The sequence below is a fragment of the Mobula hypostoma genome, chromosome 6 (genome assembly GCF_963921235.1).
Source record: "Mobula hypostoma chromosome 6, sMobHyp1.1, whole genome shotgun sequence".
In the NCBI taxonomy this organism is placed as follows: domain Eukaryota; kingdom Metazoa; phylum Chordata; class Chondrichthyes; order Myliobatiformes; family Myliobatidae; genus Mobula; species Mobula hypostoma.
Window position 1 is genome coordinate 64532367 of NC_086102.1, and position 17414 is coordinate 64549780.

The window sequence follows — 17414 nt, forward strand, 5'->3', positions numbered from 1 at the left end:
CCACAGAAGATGGCCGTTGGCTCACAAGGAGCTCATCCGCCCTTTGTCAGGTCTTGTTCTTTTTAGTCCTGCTGGGTGTCCTCACACCCTCCTCACCAGACTAAGTCCTGTGGGGGAGCCGGCCCAAGTCACCAAACACTCGACCACCCTCTGCCAAATCTCTCCGAGCGCCCGGCACCTGACCGAAAACCATGGTTGAGCACCGTATGCCTTCTTAACCACAGATGCTTCAGGGATTTGCATAGGTGAAACTTTATTCTCCTTTTCAAAGTGTGCATAAAAGGCATTGAGCTTATCACAGCCACTTATGCTGTTAGCTTCCGCCTTATAAGAAGTGATAGTCTGCATATACTATAGTATTTTATATGTCTTGCACTGTACTGTTGCCGCAAAAAAGCAAATTTCATGTCAAATGTCAGTGATAACAAATGTAATTCTGATTCTGATTTTGTTGTTTTCAGTTAAGTGAGCTCAGTGAACCAGTGTTAACAGGAATTCCCCAAGACTTTATGGGTGAGGAAATGTCACTGAGTAAAACATAGAGACCAGAAAGCTGAAATGATAGGGTTTGGTTTTGGTTGATTATTGAACAAAGTGAGGAAATACTACTGCTGCACTGTGGGGAAATCACATGATGAGTTTGCTTTTTCTGCCATTAAATCAGAATAGGAATTTTCCTAGCAGATGTGTGAGAGCTGACTGGCACAGTCACATATGGGGACGTGCTTCAAAGCACTTTAGTGAGAGAAGAATCTCCAATAATTATAATTTTTGACTCCAAATGTCAAAGCTACCAAGTTGACTGCTGCATATTGGTGTCCAGTAAAGCACCAGTGCCTGCTGGATATTGAATTATCAGAACAACCATCTCAAATGCCAATGTATAATCATTGTGTAATCATTCACTTCAGTGGCACTTTCTACGTCTTTCAATTCTCCAAATGTAAGTGGCCTCATTGCTGTAACGTGGTAAGTACGGCTGTACACTGCACACAGCAAGACCTCACAAAGAGCAATGCAAAAATGACTAAAAATCTGCGTTAAGTAATAAATATTGGCCAGAATATGATGGAAATCTCCCCAGCTTCATTTCCAAATTATGCACATTCGATATACAGTCCAATACTGGAGAGTCACTGGAGATTATTGTAATTTTTGAAGATACCTAATTCTTTCTACTCAAGCAACACACATCAAAGTTGCTGGTGAACACAGCAGGCCAGGCAGCATCTGTAGGAAGAGGTGCAGTCGACTTTTCAGGCCGAGACCCTTCGTCAGGACTGGGGTGATATACTACGTCCGGTGCTCCCGATGTGGCCTTTTATATATTGGCGAGACCCGATGCAGACTGGGAGACCGCTTTGCTGAACATCTACGCTCTGTCCGCCAGAGAAAGCAGGATCTCCCAGTGGCCACACATTTTAATTCCACATCCCATTCCCATTCTGACATGTCTATCCACGGCCTCCTCTACTGTAAAGATGAAGCCACACTCAGGTTGGAGGAACAACACCTTATATTCCATCTGGGTAGCCTCCAACCTGATGGCATGAACATCGACTTCTCTAACTTCCGCTAAGGCCCCACCTTCCCCTCGTACCCCATCTGTTACTTATTTTTATGCACACATTCTTTCTCTCACTCTCCTTTTTCTCCCTCTGTCCCTCTGAATATACCTCTTGCCCATCCTCTGGGTCACCCCCCCCCTTGTCTTTCTTCCCGGACCTCCTGTCCCATGATCCTCTCATATCCCCTTTTGCCTATCACCTGTCCAGCTCTTGGCTCTATCCCTCCCCCTCCTGTCTTCTCCTATCATTTTGGATCTCCCCCTCCCCCTCCAACTTTCAAATCCCTTACTCACTCTTCCTTCAGTTAGTCCTGACGAAGGGTCTCGGCCTGAAACGTCGACTGCGCCTCTTCCTACAGATGCTGCCTGGCCTGCTGCGTTCACCAGCAACTTTGATGTGTGTTGCTTGAATTTCCAGCATCTGCAGAATTCCTGTTGTTTTCTTTCTACTCAAGTTTTTTTTAAACTGTTTTCAGATGGACTGATTGCACACTGAAGCCATCTTCTTTCTGATAACAGATCCTCAGAAAATCCTCTATCATCAGTGCTTTCATAAATGCAAAGGTTAACACAGAGGTTAAGTCTGAATGAGTTCACAGTCAAATATTTGGCAGTCCTTTTCCGGACACTTCAGTCCTCAGTGAAGTGGGCACATTTTATCCAGTGAGTCACCATGATCATTCTAAGATCCTTATTTCTTGATTATATTGGAATAAAGCCTGTGAAGATATGAAGCTTACTTCATTTTTTTTAATTTAATCACTTCCAGTTAAAGTTGGCATTGGTGAAGCTCAGCAGCTGCTTGCTGGTGACAAATAAAAACAAAGAAAGCAATTAAATACTTCATTAATTACACTTTTTCTGCTAAACGATTACTGCAAACAATGGACTATAACTTCCCTGTCAGAGTGGAGCTTTTGAACCCCCCGTATGACCTGGCATTTTTGCAATGAGCACTGAAGTCTCGAAGGTGCAGGGTGGCTACAGCGTGGTGCGTTTGGGCCAAATCGTGGCGGTGGGATTCAGGCCAAAGAGCTGGGAATGAGCCAATGCTTGGCCCCTCTTGGAGTGAACTTGGATGCAATTCGATTCAGCAGAACTAAGGCGAGGTGAGCGGAGGCAATGCAGACTCGAGGCAGCAGGGCCCGGACCCAGGCCTGACAGCGAGGAAAGACTCGAGGTTTGATCAATTTAAGCACTGAGCGGAATTGGAAAAGTTGAGTATGGGCTGAATCAAGGTGGCAGGGCAGCAGCCCGAGAGCGTATTAAAGCAGCAGGGCTCCGGTCCAAGAGTAAGGTTGGGACGATTTAAGTGCCGGACCAGATTGAAAAGGATCAGGTGTTGGGACTGGAGGCAAGGCACAGGTTGGTTCAAGTCACTGCTCCACGAGGTTTACTTTTCTCTGCGCTGAACTTCAACCCATTACACTGCAAGGTTTATTCATCTCTGCACCAAATTGTGGCGCAGCCTGCAATTATCACAGTGTCAACTCACTTTTGTGAACTTCAGTTTTGAATGCTATTTGCTTACTTTTATTGTTTGCATATTTTTTCTTTCTTTTTTTCTCTCTGCACGTTGGGTGTTTAATGGTCTTCTTTTGTTTTAGTGGGTTCTACTGGGTTTCTTTGTTTGGTAGCTTCCCATAAGAAGACAAATCTCAAGGTTCTATGAAGTATAGATATTTTGATAATAAATGTAATTTGAGTTTTTTTCACATTACTGACAAGCCATCTGTACACCATGAGCACTCATAAATATGTGTTTATTTAAAGCCCACTTATGTTTATAATGCTTTAGAGAATTATTGAAGGCAGTATGTATGTTATACTCCCTTTAGTTGATCTGGAGGTGTTGTCATGATAAGTCATTTCATAGTCATAGTCATAGTCATACTTTATTGATCCCGGGGGAAATTGGTTTTCGTTACAGTTGCACCATAAATAATAAATAGTAAAAGAACCATAAATAGATAAATAGTAATATGTAAATTATGCCAGTAAATTATGAAATAAGTCCAGGACCAGCCTATAGGCTCAGGGTGTCTGACCCTCCAAGGGAGGAGTTGTAAAGTTTGATGGCCACAGGCAGGAATGACAACGCTCTGTACTGCATCTCGGTGGAATGAGTCTCTGGCTGAATGTACTCCTGTGCCCACCCAGTACATTATGTAGTGGATGGGAGACATTGACCAAGATGGAATGCAACTTAGACAGCATCCTCTTTTCAGACACCACCGTGAGAGAGTCCAGTTCCATCCCCACAACATCACTAGCCTTACGAATGAGTTTGTTGATTCTGTTGGTGTCTGCTACCCTCAGCCTGCTGCCCCAGCACACAACAGCAAACATGATCGCACTGGCCACCACAGACTCGTAGAACATTCTCAGCATCGTCCGGCAGCTGTTAAAGGACCTCAGTCTCCTCAGGAAATAGAGACGGCTCTGATCCTTCTTGTAGACAGCCTCAGTGTTCTTAGACCAGTCTAGTTTATTGTCATTTCCACCTGTAAGGCAGTTCTGATGGAATTTAGGTAAAGGCAGACAGTGTATAAAAGACGAATGCAGGGGGAATGTATGCTTTTGTTTTGAAAGAAAGGGCCAAAATAAGTTGCCCTCATAACTTTCTAGATTCTTGTTCCTAATTGCTCACCAGATTCTGTGCAGTCGCTTCCTTGTGTGAAACTGAATGTTCTTCTGGACTCACAAGTTTTAAAAGATGCAAGTATCTGCTATACTCAGTGGGTCTTCCTCAATCTACACAGTCCTTTGACCTTCACTTTGAGCCTCTCTATTCTTGTTTTAATAAGATTGCCTTATGTGTATCTCGATTTCTATCAGTGGTTTTGAACTGTGATCTCATGAGTTATTAAATGAAAATGTACTGATGCTTCGAATAAACTCTCATTACCCAATGTTTGAAAGCCAGCGAGCAGATATAAACACCACATTAGTTAGAGGAATAGTTGGCATTGAATAAAAATTACAAATAGTCCTTAAAATCACTTGAACATTTCAGCATTTCCATTGTTCAAAGGTTCAAAAGTTCAATTTAATGTCAGAGAAATGTATACAATATACACCCTGAAATGCTTTTCCTTCGCAAATATCCACGAAAACAGATAAGTGCCCCAAAGAATGAACGGCAGTTACATGTGAGAACCCCAAAGTCCTCCCTCTCCCCACTCCCGCGCGTAAGCGGCAGCAAGCAGCGATCCCCCCTCCCCCAGCAAAGAAAAAGTGCACCCGCTACCGAGCACAAGCATGAGCTAGGCGATAGCAAAGACATAGACCATGCATTTACCCCAAAAACCATCACATTTCATCCAGCATTTGACAAACCACAGGTTCTCTCTCTCCCTAATAGAGAGAGAGGGAGGTGTCCCCCGTTTTCACAGCGAACGGGAGACATAACAACAACCCGCTGGTTTACGATGTTAAAAAGACGGTTTTGTCACTTTTTACCAGCTCTGTGCCTGAAGATCGCAAAGATCTCGGGTCTTCAGGCCCACAGCGAAAGATTCTCCGGCCTCCCCAACAACACACAAGTCCCCTGCCATGACACCGACCCTCGATCCTCCCGTCTCCAGAGCCCTGAGATCTTAGGCTTTTGAATTCGAGCTGGACTCTCAGGCCAAACCCTTGGTGTGCCGAACAACAACGGCCGGTCCTGAAACCCCAAGAACGGGTCCCATACCCGTAAAGAACTGAAGTCTGCGTGTAACTCCAGGTCAGGATCTTCAAAAGAACCCTGAAAGGGAAAAATAAAGATATTAAAGATGGAAATAGGGGGTAATGTTGAGGGTAACTTCAAATGCAGTATCTCACATTTCAAATAAGAAATTGATAAAATTCAGACGTGGACATGGAAATCGGGGAGTCATTCATTTGAAAAGCGGTAGTTCTGCTGTATTGTTACTATAGAACAATTTTTGAAAGGTATGTACTTGAATTGTTCCTAATTATCCATTGGCTATGAATGGGTGAGATGTCCGTGTGTTGTAGTGCTGCAATCTTTGCATATTCCCTGATATTGCCTATACTTTGAGGAAAGGAAAATGCATGCAGTTCTGACCATTCACATTGTTTTTACCATTACAAAATCAATTGCAGAAATTATCATTATTAATGTTGTTTGAAGAGTGATAATTTAGATTTAAAATATTATATCATCTACAGGAAAGAGGAACATGGCAAACACCAGCTATACAACAGAGAAAAACTAATTCTGTATTTACATACTTGTGCTCTGTAATTGAGGGCCTAATGAGAATGTGCGACTTAAGAACTAAATATTTGTGAAAATCATGTTCAGGGTTGGTCAACGTGAGAAGGATCAGTTTAGTCAAGCTTTCAGCTTTCTATCCAGTAACTGATTCCAATTCTTACTTTTCTGATAAGATGGCGGCGCACTCAGATACAGAGGCTTCTACGGGGCCAACCAAAGGTGTTAATGTCTATTTAAAATATTTTTTATGATCACAAGACGTTACTGGACATTAAGGACTTAAAGTACCGTAGGTCTACCCCATCGGTGAATTGCTCATTGGCAGAGAAACTGAAGGAGCTGGACTTGGCTGGATGGTGCTGCTGCCGGCGTCAGAGAGGCATCGGAGGAGTCGTTGCACGAAGGCAGTGTGCAGTCTAACAGGAGGTGATTGTCTTAATCGCTTTTCTTGTGATCAATAGATCCTGCTGGGCATTGTTAATATGGAATGCTGCAAGTTCAGTTCACTGACTTGTTGGTGGATGGCAGGGGTGGAAGGCAAGGAAGCTGTGTGGCCTCAAGCCACGGTGTTGCCTGTTTACAGCCACCCAGGAGAGAGGCGTTAGAGTTGGCGTGCTCTACCCAAGTGCCGGGGGCTGTGTAGCATGACACCCTCGCTGGAGTCGGTGCTGTCCCCAGTGATTGCTCAGCAGAAGACAAACCATATGGTGTTCAACTGCAGACTGCTGCAACGTTCATGGACTCGGGGCCTTGGACTATTTTTTTTGTATGTCTGTGTTTCATTGATATCTTATTTGTGTTTACTATCATATAATTGCCTTATGCTGTGTATGACTGTTGGTACTGTATTTTGCACCTTAGCCCCAAAATAATACTATTTCTTTCGGCTGTATTCTTGGGTATTCATGTACGGTTTTATTCATAATTAAACTTGAACTTGAACCCGTGTCAGCACATTACTTCCAAAGTCCAAATATACCACATTCTCAAAGAAATACAGTGGTTTAGTCACAGCTGCTTTCCCTTTTATAAAGCCATGCTGAGTGTTTCATCCTGCTGTTGCTTTTAAGGTGTCCTATCATTATAGATGAGAAGTACCTGCTTATATACATCCCAGAGTCTTGAGAGAGGTGTAATTAGAGGTAGTGGATGTGGTTGTAATTTTCCAAGGTTCTGTAGGTTGTGGAATTGTTTCTGAGGAGGGGATAATAGCAAGTTTTATCCTACTTATTATCTCTGGAGGGCAAGTGAAATGTCAGTGGAACCTCTGGAATTCCACACCACAGATTGCTGTGGAGGCTCAGTAATGATTATTCTAAATAAATCCATGCATTTCTTGGTATTAAGACATCAAGGGATATAGGGATAGTGCTAGAAAATGGTACTGAGTGAGAAGATTACCCATAACCTGGATGAATGGTGGAGGAAATTCAAAGTTAAAGATAGCTTACTCCTGCCCCATCTATGGAAAGGTATAAACAGTTGATGCTTCAGATCAAGACCCTTCATCAGTACTGCAAAGGAAAGGGGAAGAAGCCAGAATAAGAAAGTGAAAGAGGGGAAGGAGTACGTCCATATCTGACACTTTTTCTCAATCTGTCTGTCTCCATCTTTGAAGACAAACAGTCTACTGATATCTTTTATGAACTTGTTGACTCTTATAGCTATATTGACTACACTAATTCCTAACATGCCATATGAAGGGTCTTGGACTGCAACATCGACTGTTTATTCGTTTCCACAGGTGCTGCCTGACCTGCTGAGTTCTTCTTGCATGTGTTTCCAGCATCGGTAAAATCTCTCATGTTTACACCTGCTCCTATTTCTTAAGTTCTTATACTTTTATTAATGAAATCTCTATTTACATCCATTATCTTGTTGACCAGAAAGTGATCAGCAAAGCCCTATGCAACTGCTACCCCTTAAAGCCTTGTCACCCACACAGCTTCTACATTTCTCAACCTAAATCTGAATCTGAGCCTCTGTCTCCCATTGTCAGGACACTGGAACAGGGATCCAATCACAGACCCAGTACTGTGTACACAGTGATATTAATTGAGTAACAAATCCCGAAGTGCAAACAAAGTCGACGTCAAAGTTCAGGCAGAAATCAAAACATCCAGACAAAGAGTACAGATACGGATGCTGGAAAAGCTCAGGAAACACTGGCACAATCTGCCAACAAACAGGTGAAAACACAGGACTGAAATACACTGAGCAATAAACAGAGCGGCAGATGTTAGGTGGAGCACAATGAGACACAGGGGGCAGCAATACAGGTAATAATGAGAAGCAGATGAGAGATGGAGTACTCAGTAATACAGGGGCCAGAGCAGAGCAGGAGCGGGGACAGGAGCACATGGCAATACAAAACCACAGACTGACAGCTAGGGGGAAAACACACAAAAAGACAGAGTTCAACTGGAGGTACTGACACCCATACTGCTTATAGTTATGAAAATTCCATGTGTACAATGCTCACTTGATCATGATTCCACAACAGGAAAGACCATAAATTGAAGAAACTGCTGCTTGGGCCTCAGGAATATGAGCAGGACACAACATGGAGCAGGCAAAGGACCTCTCCTTAAAGGACCTTGATCCACAATAGTCAGTGAGCAGCCCTACTCACTGCAGTTGTGTGGTGATATGTTGGCGATTGTGGATAGCAGGGATTACGAAGCTTTGTGAGAATCAAAAGGGGGATGGGCAAAGTGAAGCAATGAGAGGGACAGGAAGCAAAGAAGTAAGTCTTCATCCGTCTTCATCAGTTTTGAAGAAATAGGCAACAGGGGACTTAGAAAGATTAAGAGAATGGGCAAAGAAGTAGAATACAGTGTCAGGAAGTGTATGGCCATGCACTTTGGTAGAAGAAATAAAAGGGTAGACTATTTTCAAAATGGAAGATTAAAAAATCTGAGATGCAAAGGGACTTGGGAGTCCTTGTGCAGGATTCCCTAAAAGTTAATTTGCAAGTTGTGTCAGTGGTGAGAAAGGCAAATGCGATATTAGCACTCATTTCTAGAGGACTAGAATATAAAAGCGAGGATGTAATGTTAGGGCTTTATAAAGCAGTGGTGAGACCTCACTTAGAGTATTGTGAGCAGTTCTGGGCACCTTATCTAAGAAAGTACGTGCTGACACTGGAGAGGGTTCAAAGGAGGTTCACAAAGATTATTTCAGGATTGAACGGCGTCATTTGAAGAGCATTTGATGGCTCTGGGCCTGTATTCACTGGAATTCTGAAGAATGAGGGGTGACCTCATTGAAGCCTATCAAATCTTGAAAGGCCTCAGTAGAGTGGATGTGGAGAGGATGTTTCCTTTGGTGGGAGGGTATAGGACCAGAGGACACAGCCTCAGAATAAAGGGGCATCCTTTTCAGGATGGAGATGAGGAGGAATTTCTTTAGCCAGCGAGTGGTGAATCTGTGGAATTCATGCCACAGGCAGCTGTTCAGTCCAAGTCTTTATGTTTACTTAAGGCAGAGGTTGATAGATTCTTGATTGGTTAGGGCATGAAGGGATACACAGAGAAGGCAGGAGATTGAGATGAGATGGAAAATGGATCAGCCATGTGATGAAATGGTGGAGCAGACACGATGGGCCAAATGGCCAAATTCTGCTCCAATATCTTATGGTCTAAATGAGGAGACCAAAGGAAGCAAGGAGGGGAAAGGTTTTGGAGGTAGGGAAAATGAAGGAAGGCATCAGGTCAAAATGAGTGGTGAAGGAGTAAAGCTAAGGAAGAAAGAGTGTGTGTGTGTGTGTCTGTCTGTCTGAGTTCATGGTCAGATTATGTCTGTGTGTACTTGGAGAGGTGTATGTGTGTTTATGGGCACATTGTGCAGTAAAGCATGGTCTCCAATTGTCTTGTACCTCTTTACCATTGCATCAAGACCTGGGTGTGGTAGCTCATGTACAACACATATCCCACATTAAAATAAATCACTCACAGTTGACTTCTGCTCCCCAGTGGAAGCATATCATTCTCAATCTCCAGGGGCTGCCTGAAAATAACCGTCTAATAATTTACTCATCCATTATGTGTGTTTAGCCAGTTGATTATTCTATTTCTCAACAAGAAAAGTCAAGGACCCATTTTTTTCCCCTCAGCTATCTCTGTCATTCTACACCCTGAAACAGAGACTGTTAGAAATAGTCTGCAGGTGTTTCCTGCTGATGATTGTTTCATTTACTCAGTTTCATCTCTGTGGTGTGGTGGACAAACAATAAGCAAAGGGAAGTTATAGTTTTATTATATTCTGGAGGACACATCGGATGTTGATCATTCACAATCTGAACCTCAAAAACATCAGTCTGAAGATCAACAATATATGAGGTGCATGATACCGTCTAATAGTCTGGTACCTAGTTAAACTTTATACTTTATACTTCATTGTCGCCAAACAATTGATACTAGAACGTACAATCATCACAGTGATATTTGATTCTGTGCTTCCTGCTCCCTGGAGTACAAATTGATAGTAAATATTAAAAATTTAAATTATAAATTATAAATAGAAAATGGAAAGTAAGGTAGTGCAAAAAAATCGAGAGGCAGGTCTGGATATTTGGAGGGTATGGTGCAGATCCAGGTCAGGATCTGTTCGGCAGTCTCGCCACTAAATTTAAGTTTTCATAGTTAGTCTATTGTTTTGTTGTTTTCCTGAAGCTCTTTCTCCAGCACCTGATCCCTAAACTCTTTGTTTATCTTAAGATTTTCCTTCACCTTCGATCTTTCTCTTCATCTCATGTTTTCACTGCCTAGTGTTACTGTTTTCAGGGGTATGCACAAGACATGGCAAGCAGAGCCATGTTGCCACTAAATCTTCAACCCTACTGCCCCAAATAATCATACCAAGAAGAGTCTGCTTAAGGCTTAACTGTACTAACAAGGGAAAATAAATCAGCCATTATCAAACAGGGGAGCAGACGCGATAGCTCAAATCTGCTCCTTTGTCTTATGGACTCAAACATATAGTATGTTCACAATGTAGGAATGAAGGACTGCACATGTCTCGGCACAGCCCTGTATTTGTTTCTTGCTAATTTTCATTTTGGCTGTAATCTTTTGGTATCAGCTTGGTACCAGCGTATCCCTCTGCAATTGGACCTTGGATTTTCTGACTAACAGACCCCAATCAGTTAAGTTAGACAACCTCTCCTCTTCTATTCTCACCCTGAACACCGGCGTGCCTCAAGGCTGTGTGCTGAGCCCTCTTCTGCACTCCCTTTTCACCTGTGACTGCATTCCTGTACATGGTTCTAACTCCATAATCAAGTTTGCAGACGACACCACGGTGGTTGGTCTGATCAGAGGGGATGACGAGACGGCCTACAGGGACGAGATCCAGCACCTGGCTGCGTGGTGTGCCGACAACAATCTGGCCGTTAACACCTAGAAGACCAAAAAGATCATTGTGGACTTCAGGTATGCCAGGAGTCACACTCACGTCCCCAACTGCATCAACGGAACTGTAGTGGAGCCTGTATCAAGCTTCAAATTCCTTGGTGTCCACATTTCTGAGGATCTCACCTGGTCCCTGAACTCCTCCATCCTGATCAAAAAGGCGCAATAGCGCCTTTATTTCCTGCGGAGCATGAAGAAAGCTCACTTCTGTCCCAGGATACTGACAGACTTTTACCATTGTATCATTGAGAGCATACTCACCAACTGCATCTCAGTGTGGTATAGCAATTGTCCTGTATCGGACCGCAAAGCACTCCAGCGGGTGGTGAAAACTGTCCAGCGGATTATCAGCACCCAATTGCCCACCATTGAGAACATCTACCATAAACGCTGCCTGGGCAGGGCAAAAAGCATTATCAGGGATGCACCTCACCCTAACCATGAACTTTTTACTCTCCTCCTATCCAGTAGGCGCTACAGGAGCCTCTGTTCCCTCACCAGCAGGCACAGGAAGAGCTTCTTCCCTGAGGCTGTGACCCTGCTGAACCTCTCATTACAGCGCTAAGCAGTATTGCACCCATATTGTACTGTCTCAGTACTTTTATATTTGTGTGCTGTAGCACTTTTTTTTATTTGCAGTTATTTTGCAAATGACACTGTTCTTTGCATTTCTGGTTAGATGCTGAGTGCATTTCATTGGCTTTGTATCTGTACTCGGCACAATGACAATAAAGTTGAATCTAATCTAATCTCTTCTAAGCCTATTTTGCACGTTCTTTTATTCTCTGTCTCTCTTTTCCCTCTGTCTGTCTGACTCTCACTCTCTCTCTCTCCCTCTCCAAGCTGATTGATGTATTTCATGCTAAAAGACCACCAGACACTATTGAAAGCAAAAATAAATTCATCAGAAATTAATTATACAGTTTTCAGTGCAACACTTACTCCCTAACATAATACATTTTTGATTGCTTATACAAGCATATATCTGAACCTATTTTAAGATTCTAATATTTAAAAATGAAGAATTCCAGTCATAACATGGTTTCGAGGTGTCTACATGCCTCGGTTCACTTTTGAAATGTGAATTTAGTTGACTTCCTTATTTACAGAGACAGTTCCTGAAATAAGTTTGTACTGTATCTAACATCTCAGTGATATTTGAGTAATATTGTAAATAGAGTAAATCATTTGAATAAGCAGTCTTTGTTCATATAATTCATTATAAGACCATAAGACCATAAGACAAAGGAGCAGAAGTCAGCCATTCGGCCCATCGAGTCTGCTCCGCCATTTTATCATGAGCTGATCCATTCTCCCATTTAGTCCCACTCCCCTGTCTTCTCACCATAACCTTTGATGCCCTGGCTACTCAGATACCTATCAGTCTCTGCCTTAAATACACCCAATGACTTGGCCTCCACTGCCGTGCATGGCAACAAATTCCATAGATTCACCACCCTCTGGCTAAAAAAATTTCTGCGCATCTCTGTTCTGAATGGGTTCCTTTCAATCCTTAAGTCATGCCCTCTCGTACTAGACTCCCCCACCATGGGAAACAATTTTGCCACATCCACTCTGTCCATGCCTTTCAATATTCAAAATGTTTCTATGAGGTCCCCCCTCATTCTTCTAAACTCCAAGGAATACAGTCCAAGAGCGGACAAACATTCCTCATATGTTAACCCTCTCATTCCCAGAATCATTCTAGTGAGTCTTCTCTGAACCCTCTCCAACGTCAGCACATCCTTTCTTAAATAAGGAGACCAGAACTGCTCACAGTACTCCAAGTGAGGTCTTACCAGTGCCTTATAGAGCCTCAATATCACATCCCTGCTCCTATACTCTATTCCTCTAGAAATGAATGCCAACATTGCATTCGCCTTCTTCACCACCAACTCAACCTGGAGGTTAACCTTAAGGGTATCCTGCACGAGGACTCCCAAGTCCCATTGCATCTCAGAACTTTGAATTCTCTCCCCATTTAAATAATAGTCTGCCAGTTTATTTCTTCTGCCAGAGTGCATAACCATACACTTTCCAACATTTGCCACTTCTTTGCCCATTCTCCCAATCTATCCAAGTCTCTCTGCAGACTCTCTGTTTCCTCAGTTATGCATTATATGTAAGAAGTACGTGAATGGCGTACAAAATTACACCACCAAGTCATGTGTGCATGCCTCACTAAAGAAAAATAACTAAGCACACAAGTATCCCCAACTCACATGTTTTTCTTTTGATTAGTTTCTGAAGATACAAAGCAGAACAGTGGTGAGGAGGAAGATTTAAAATAAACACAAGATGACCACCTACCTGTTGAAGCACAGTGAAGCATTCAAGTTTTTAAAAACTACAGCACATGTTTCTTCTAAAAAGGGGGGGGGGGAGAGAGAGAGAGAGAGAGAGAGAGAGTCAAGTTTTAAAAAATGATAAAAAAGGACAAAATTAACAAGCAATGAGTATGCACATGAGTTCATAAACAGTGAGTACCAGGTGATAATAATAAATTAAATAAAGCAGAAATAGCTGGCTATATTGGAAAGATAGACACACTTGATTGCACAGCAGATAACTGGATAATGTACATTGAATAAATTAAACAGTACTTTAAAGCAAATGGAATAGCTGAATGCCAGTTTTGCTGAGTATAAAAGGTGGAAAAGCATACAGTTTGCTTAGAAGTTTAACTGCTCCAACCAAACCAGCTGAAATGAGCTTTGCTGATATTGTGATAATGCAGAAACATTTAGAACCAAAACTATTGTTGATTGCAGAACATATTAGGTTTTATAAGCAAATCGAAGGAAGGGAAGTCAATTTCAGCTTATGTGGCTGAACTGAAGAAATTGTCTTAGCATTGTCAGTTCAGTGATGGGCGTAATGATGCACTGAGAAATAGTTTAGTTTGTGGAATCTTACAAGAAATCATTCAAACATGGCCCCTACCTGAAGCATAACTCACATTTAAAAGAGAAGTTGAAATCACTGGATCAATGGAAATAGCAACCATAGATGCAATTGAGTTGCAGTCAGGAATGAAAGTGAGCTTGAACAAAATTGCAACATCGAAGCAGAAATGCACATGGCCAAACTAATGCAGATTTAAAGGCAAAATTTACAGAAAATTCAAAAAGTATGACACATACAGAGGGCATGTCAGGCAGACAAAAACAAATTAACTGTGCAGGGAAGAGAAAAAGCTAAAAAGTCAAGTTGTAACTTCAAAAAGAGCACTAATCTGCTTGCTGTTGATGAAAAATCTGATAATGATGAGAGTGGCATACGACTGTGTAGCCTTAAGATTTACAATGTGAAAAACTATCAAGAGACAAGCAATATGGCTTACACCAGAAGTGAATGGCAAATTAATTAAAACGGAATTGGATAGTGGAGCAGCTGTTTGTCATTTCTCAAAATGAGTTTGAATGGCATTTCAAAGATACTGAACTGAAGCCTGCAGATATCCATCTAAGAATTTATATTGAAGAAAAGATATCTCCAGTGGGAATGACATTAGTAACAGTGAAATACAACAACCAACAAGCCATACTGGGCTTATATATGGTAAAACAGGAGGGCCAGCAATGTGGGGCTGTGATTGTCTGAGACAACTATAACTTAATTAGAGGTACATCCACCATCTGTATGCCACATCCCCTGCAATAGCGTCATAGAAACATAGAAAACCTACAGCACAATACAGGCCGAACATGTCCCTACCTTAGAAATTACTAGGGTTACCCATGGCCCTCTATTTTTCTGAGCTTCATGTACCAATCCAAAAGTCTCTTAAAAAACCCTAACGTATCTGCCTCCACCACCATTGCCGGCAGCCCATTCCATGCACTCACCACTCTCTGTGTAAAAAACCTACCCCGATATCTCCTCTGTACCTGCTCCCAAGCACCTTAAACTTATGCCCTCTTGTGGCAGCCATTTCAGCCCTGGGAAAAAGCCTCTGATTATCCACACGATCAATGCCTCTCATCATCTTATACACTCTATCAGGTCACCTCTCATCCTCCATCGCTCCAAGAAGAAAAGGCTGAGTTCACTCAACCTGTTTTCATAAGGCATGCTCCCCAATCTAGGCAACATCCTTGTAAATCTCCTCTGCACCCTTTCTATGGTTTCCACATTCTTCCTGTAGTGAGGCGACCAGAACTGAGCAAAGTACTCCAAGTGAGATCTGACCAGGGTCCTATATAGCTGCAATATTACCTCTCAGCTCCTAAATTCAATTCCATGATTGATAAAGGCCAAAACACCGTATCCCTTCTTAACCACAGAGTCAACCTGTGCAGCTGCTTTGAACGTCCTATGGACTCGGACCCCAAGATTCCTCTGATCCTCCACACTGCCAAGAGTCTTACCATTAATACTATATTCTGCCATCATATTTGACCTACCAAAATGAACCACTTCACACTTATCTGGGTTGAACTCCATCTGCCACTTCTCAGCCCAGATTTGCATCCTATCAATGTCCCGCTGTAACCTCTGACAGCCCTCAACACTATCCACAATACCCCCAACCTTTGTGTCATCAGCAAACTTACTAACCCATCCCTCCACTTCCTCATCCAGGTCATTTATAAAAATCACAAAGAGTAGGGGTCATAGAACAGATCCCTGAGGCACACCACTGGTCACCGACACAATACAGGCCCTTTCAACTGAAAACAAATTAAGAAAAGTTCTGGATGATACCACAGCAGTATTCAAGGATGGCACTGGAAACCTCAAACATAACAAGGGTAAAATATATTAAATAAAAATGCCACACCCAAGTTTTATACAGCCTATCCAGTTCCTTATGCCATTCGCGATAAAATATCCAATGAGCTAGATCACATGGAGGCTGAAGGAATTTTTTTCCAAATTTGCGTGGAGCCATTGAACAACAACACCAGCGCTCCCAGTAGCCAAGAAAAATGGGTCTGTCAGGATCTGTGTTGATTTTAAGGTCACCATCAGCTCAATACTGAAAGTAAATCAATACCCTCTACCCACTAGAGGAGACATCTTTGCAAACCTTTTTGGAGGGAAATACTTCAGCAAAATGGACAGCTGAGGCCTACATGCAGATGAAGATGGAAGAAGAGTCCAAAGTGCTTCTCACTATAATTGGCTTATTTTGGAGGAACATCTGCACCTGCACTCTGGCAGAAAGCTATTGATCAAGTGCTGCATGGCTGCCCAGGCTCTCAGTGTTACTTGGATGACATCATTGTTATTAGTGAGGTTGATGAGGAACCTCTCCAAAATCTCAACATCATAAAAGATTAGAAAATTATGGGCTCAAAGCATGATGCAACAAGTGTGAATTCTTTAATCCAGGCATCACTTACTGTTGTCACACCATTGACACTCAAGGATTACACAAGTGTGCTGAGAAAATTCAAGCAGTGGTGGATGCCCCAAGGTCAAAGGACTTGTCACAGTTGTAGTCCTTTTTAGGATTTGTCAATTACTATAGAATGTCCATGCCAACCTTGCCTACTGTGCTCCAGCCCTTGAACTCATTACTACAGATGAGGAAGAAATGGTAATGGCTTTCCAAAAGACAAAAGAAATGGTGATGTTAGACTCTCTATCCACACATTATGATCCAAACTGTCCAGTGTTGCTTGTGATGCCTTACCTAATGGTATAGGTGCAGTCATGTCACAGGTTATGAGTGATGGAAGTGAATGCCCCATAGCCTTTGCACCGCATTCCCATACCGCTGCAAAGAAAAAGTAAGCATTGGTTGACAGAGAGGCCTTGAGTCTGGCTTGTGGTGTAAAATGTTTGGAAGAGAGTTTACTCACATTACTGATCATCAGCCACTAGTGTCCATTTTCAGTCCACAAAAGGGAGCTCCACCAACAGCAGAAGCATAAATGGAGAAATGGGCTCTGTTTATTGGAGGACACAATTACAAGGTTGAATTCATAAGGACAAGTAATCATGGAAATGTGGATGGATTGTCCCATTTACCCTTGGAAAAGGAAATAACTTGAAAAATTTGCAGTTTTCTCCTCTTGACATATTCTCCCTAATGCAAATCTCCCTGTCACAGCAGAGGTGATCCAAAGGGAAACCAGAAAAGACCACACACTGCTTTAGGTCTACATGGCCACCCAAAATGGCTGGAACATGCAGCAGAAATTCCAGTTCCCCCATTTTTATCGCATCAGGATGAACCTGCCCTTGGCAGGAGTTGCCTATT

At 42.5% G+C, this 17414-nt stretch overlaps 1 long non-coding RNA gene across 1 annotated transcript; it reads right to left on the minus strand.

Annotated features, from left to right (window-relative positions):
* Positions 1 to 4711: 4711 nt before the first annotated feature.
* On the minus strand, positions 4712 to 17058 carry LOC134347558 (uncharacterized). The gene is made up of 4 exons (XR_010018192.1): positions 17014 to 17058; positions 16845 to 16928; positions 13514 to 13568; positions 4712 to 5315 (listed from the first exon to the last, which is right to left on the minus strand). It is a non-coding gene; the product is annotated as an uncharacterized LOC134347558 (long non-coding RNA).
* Between the last annotated feature and the right edge of the window lie 356 nt (positions 17059 to 17414).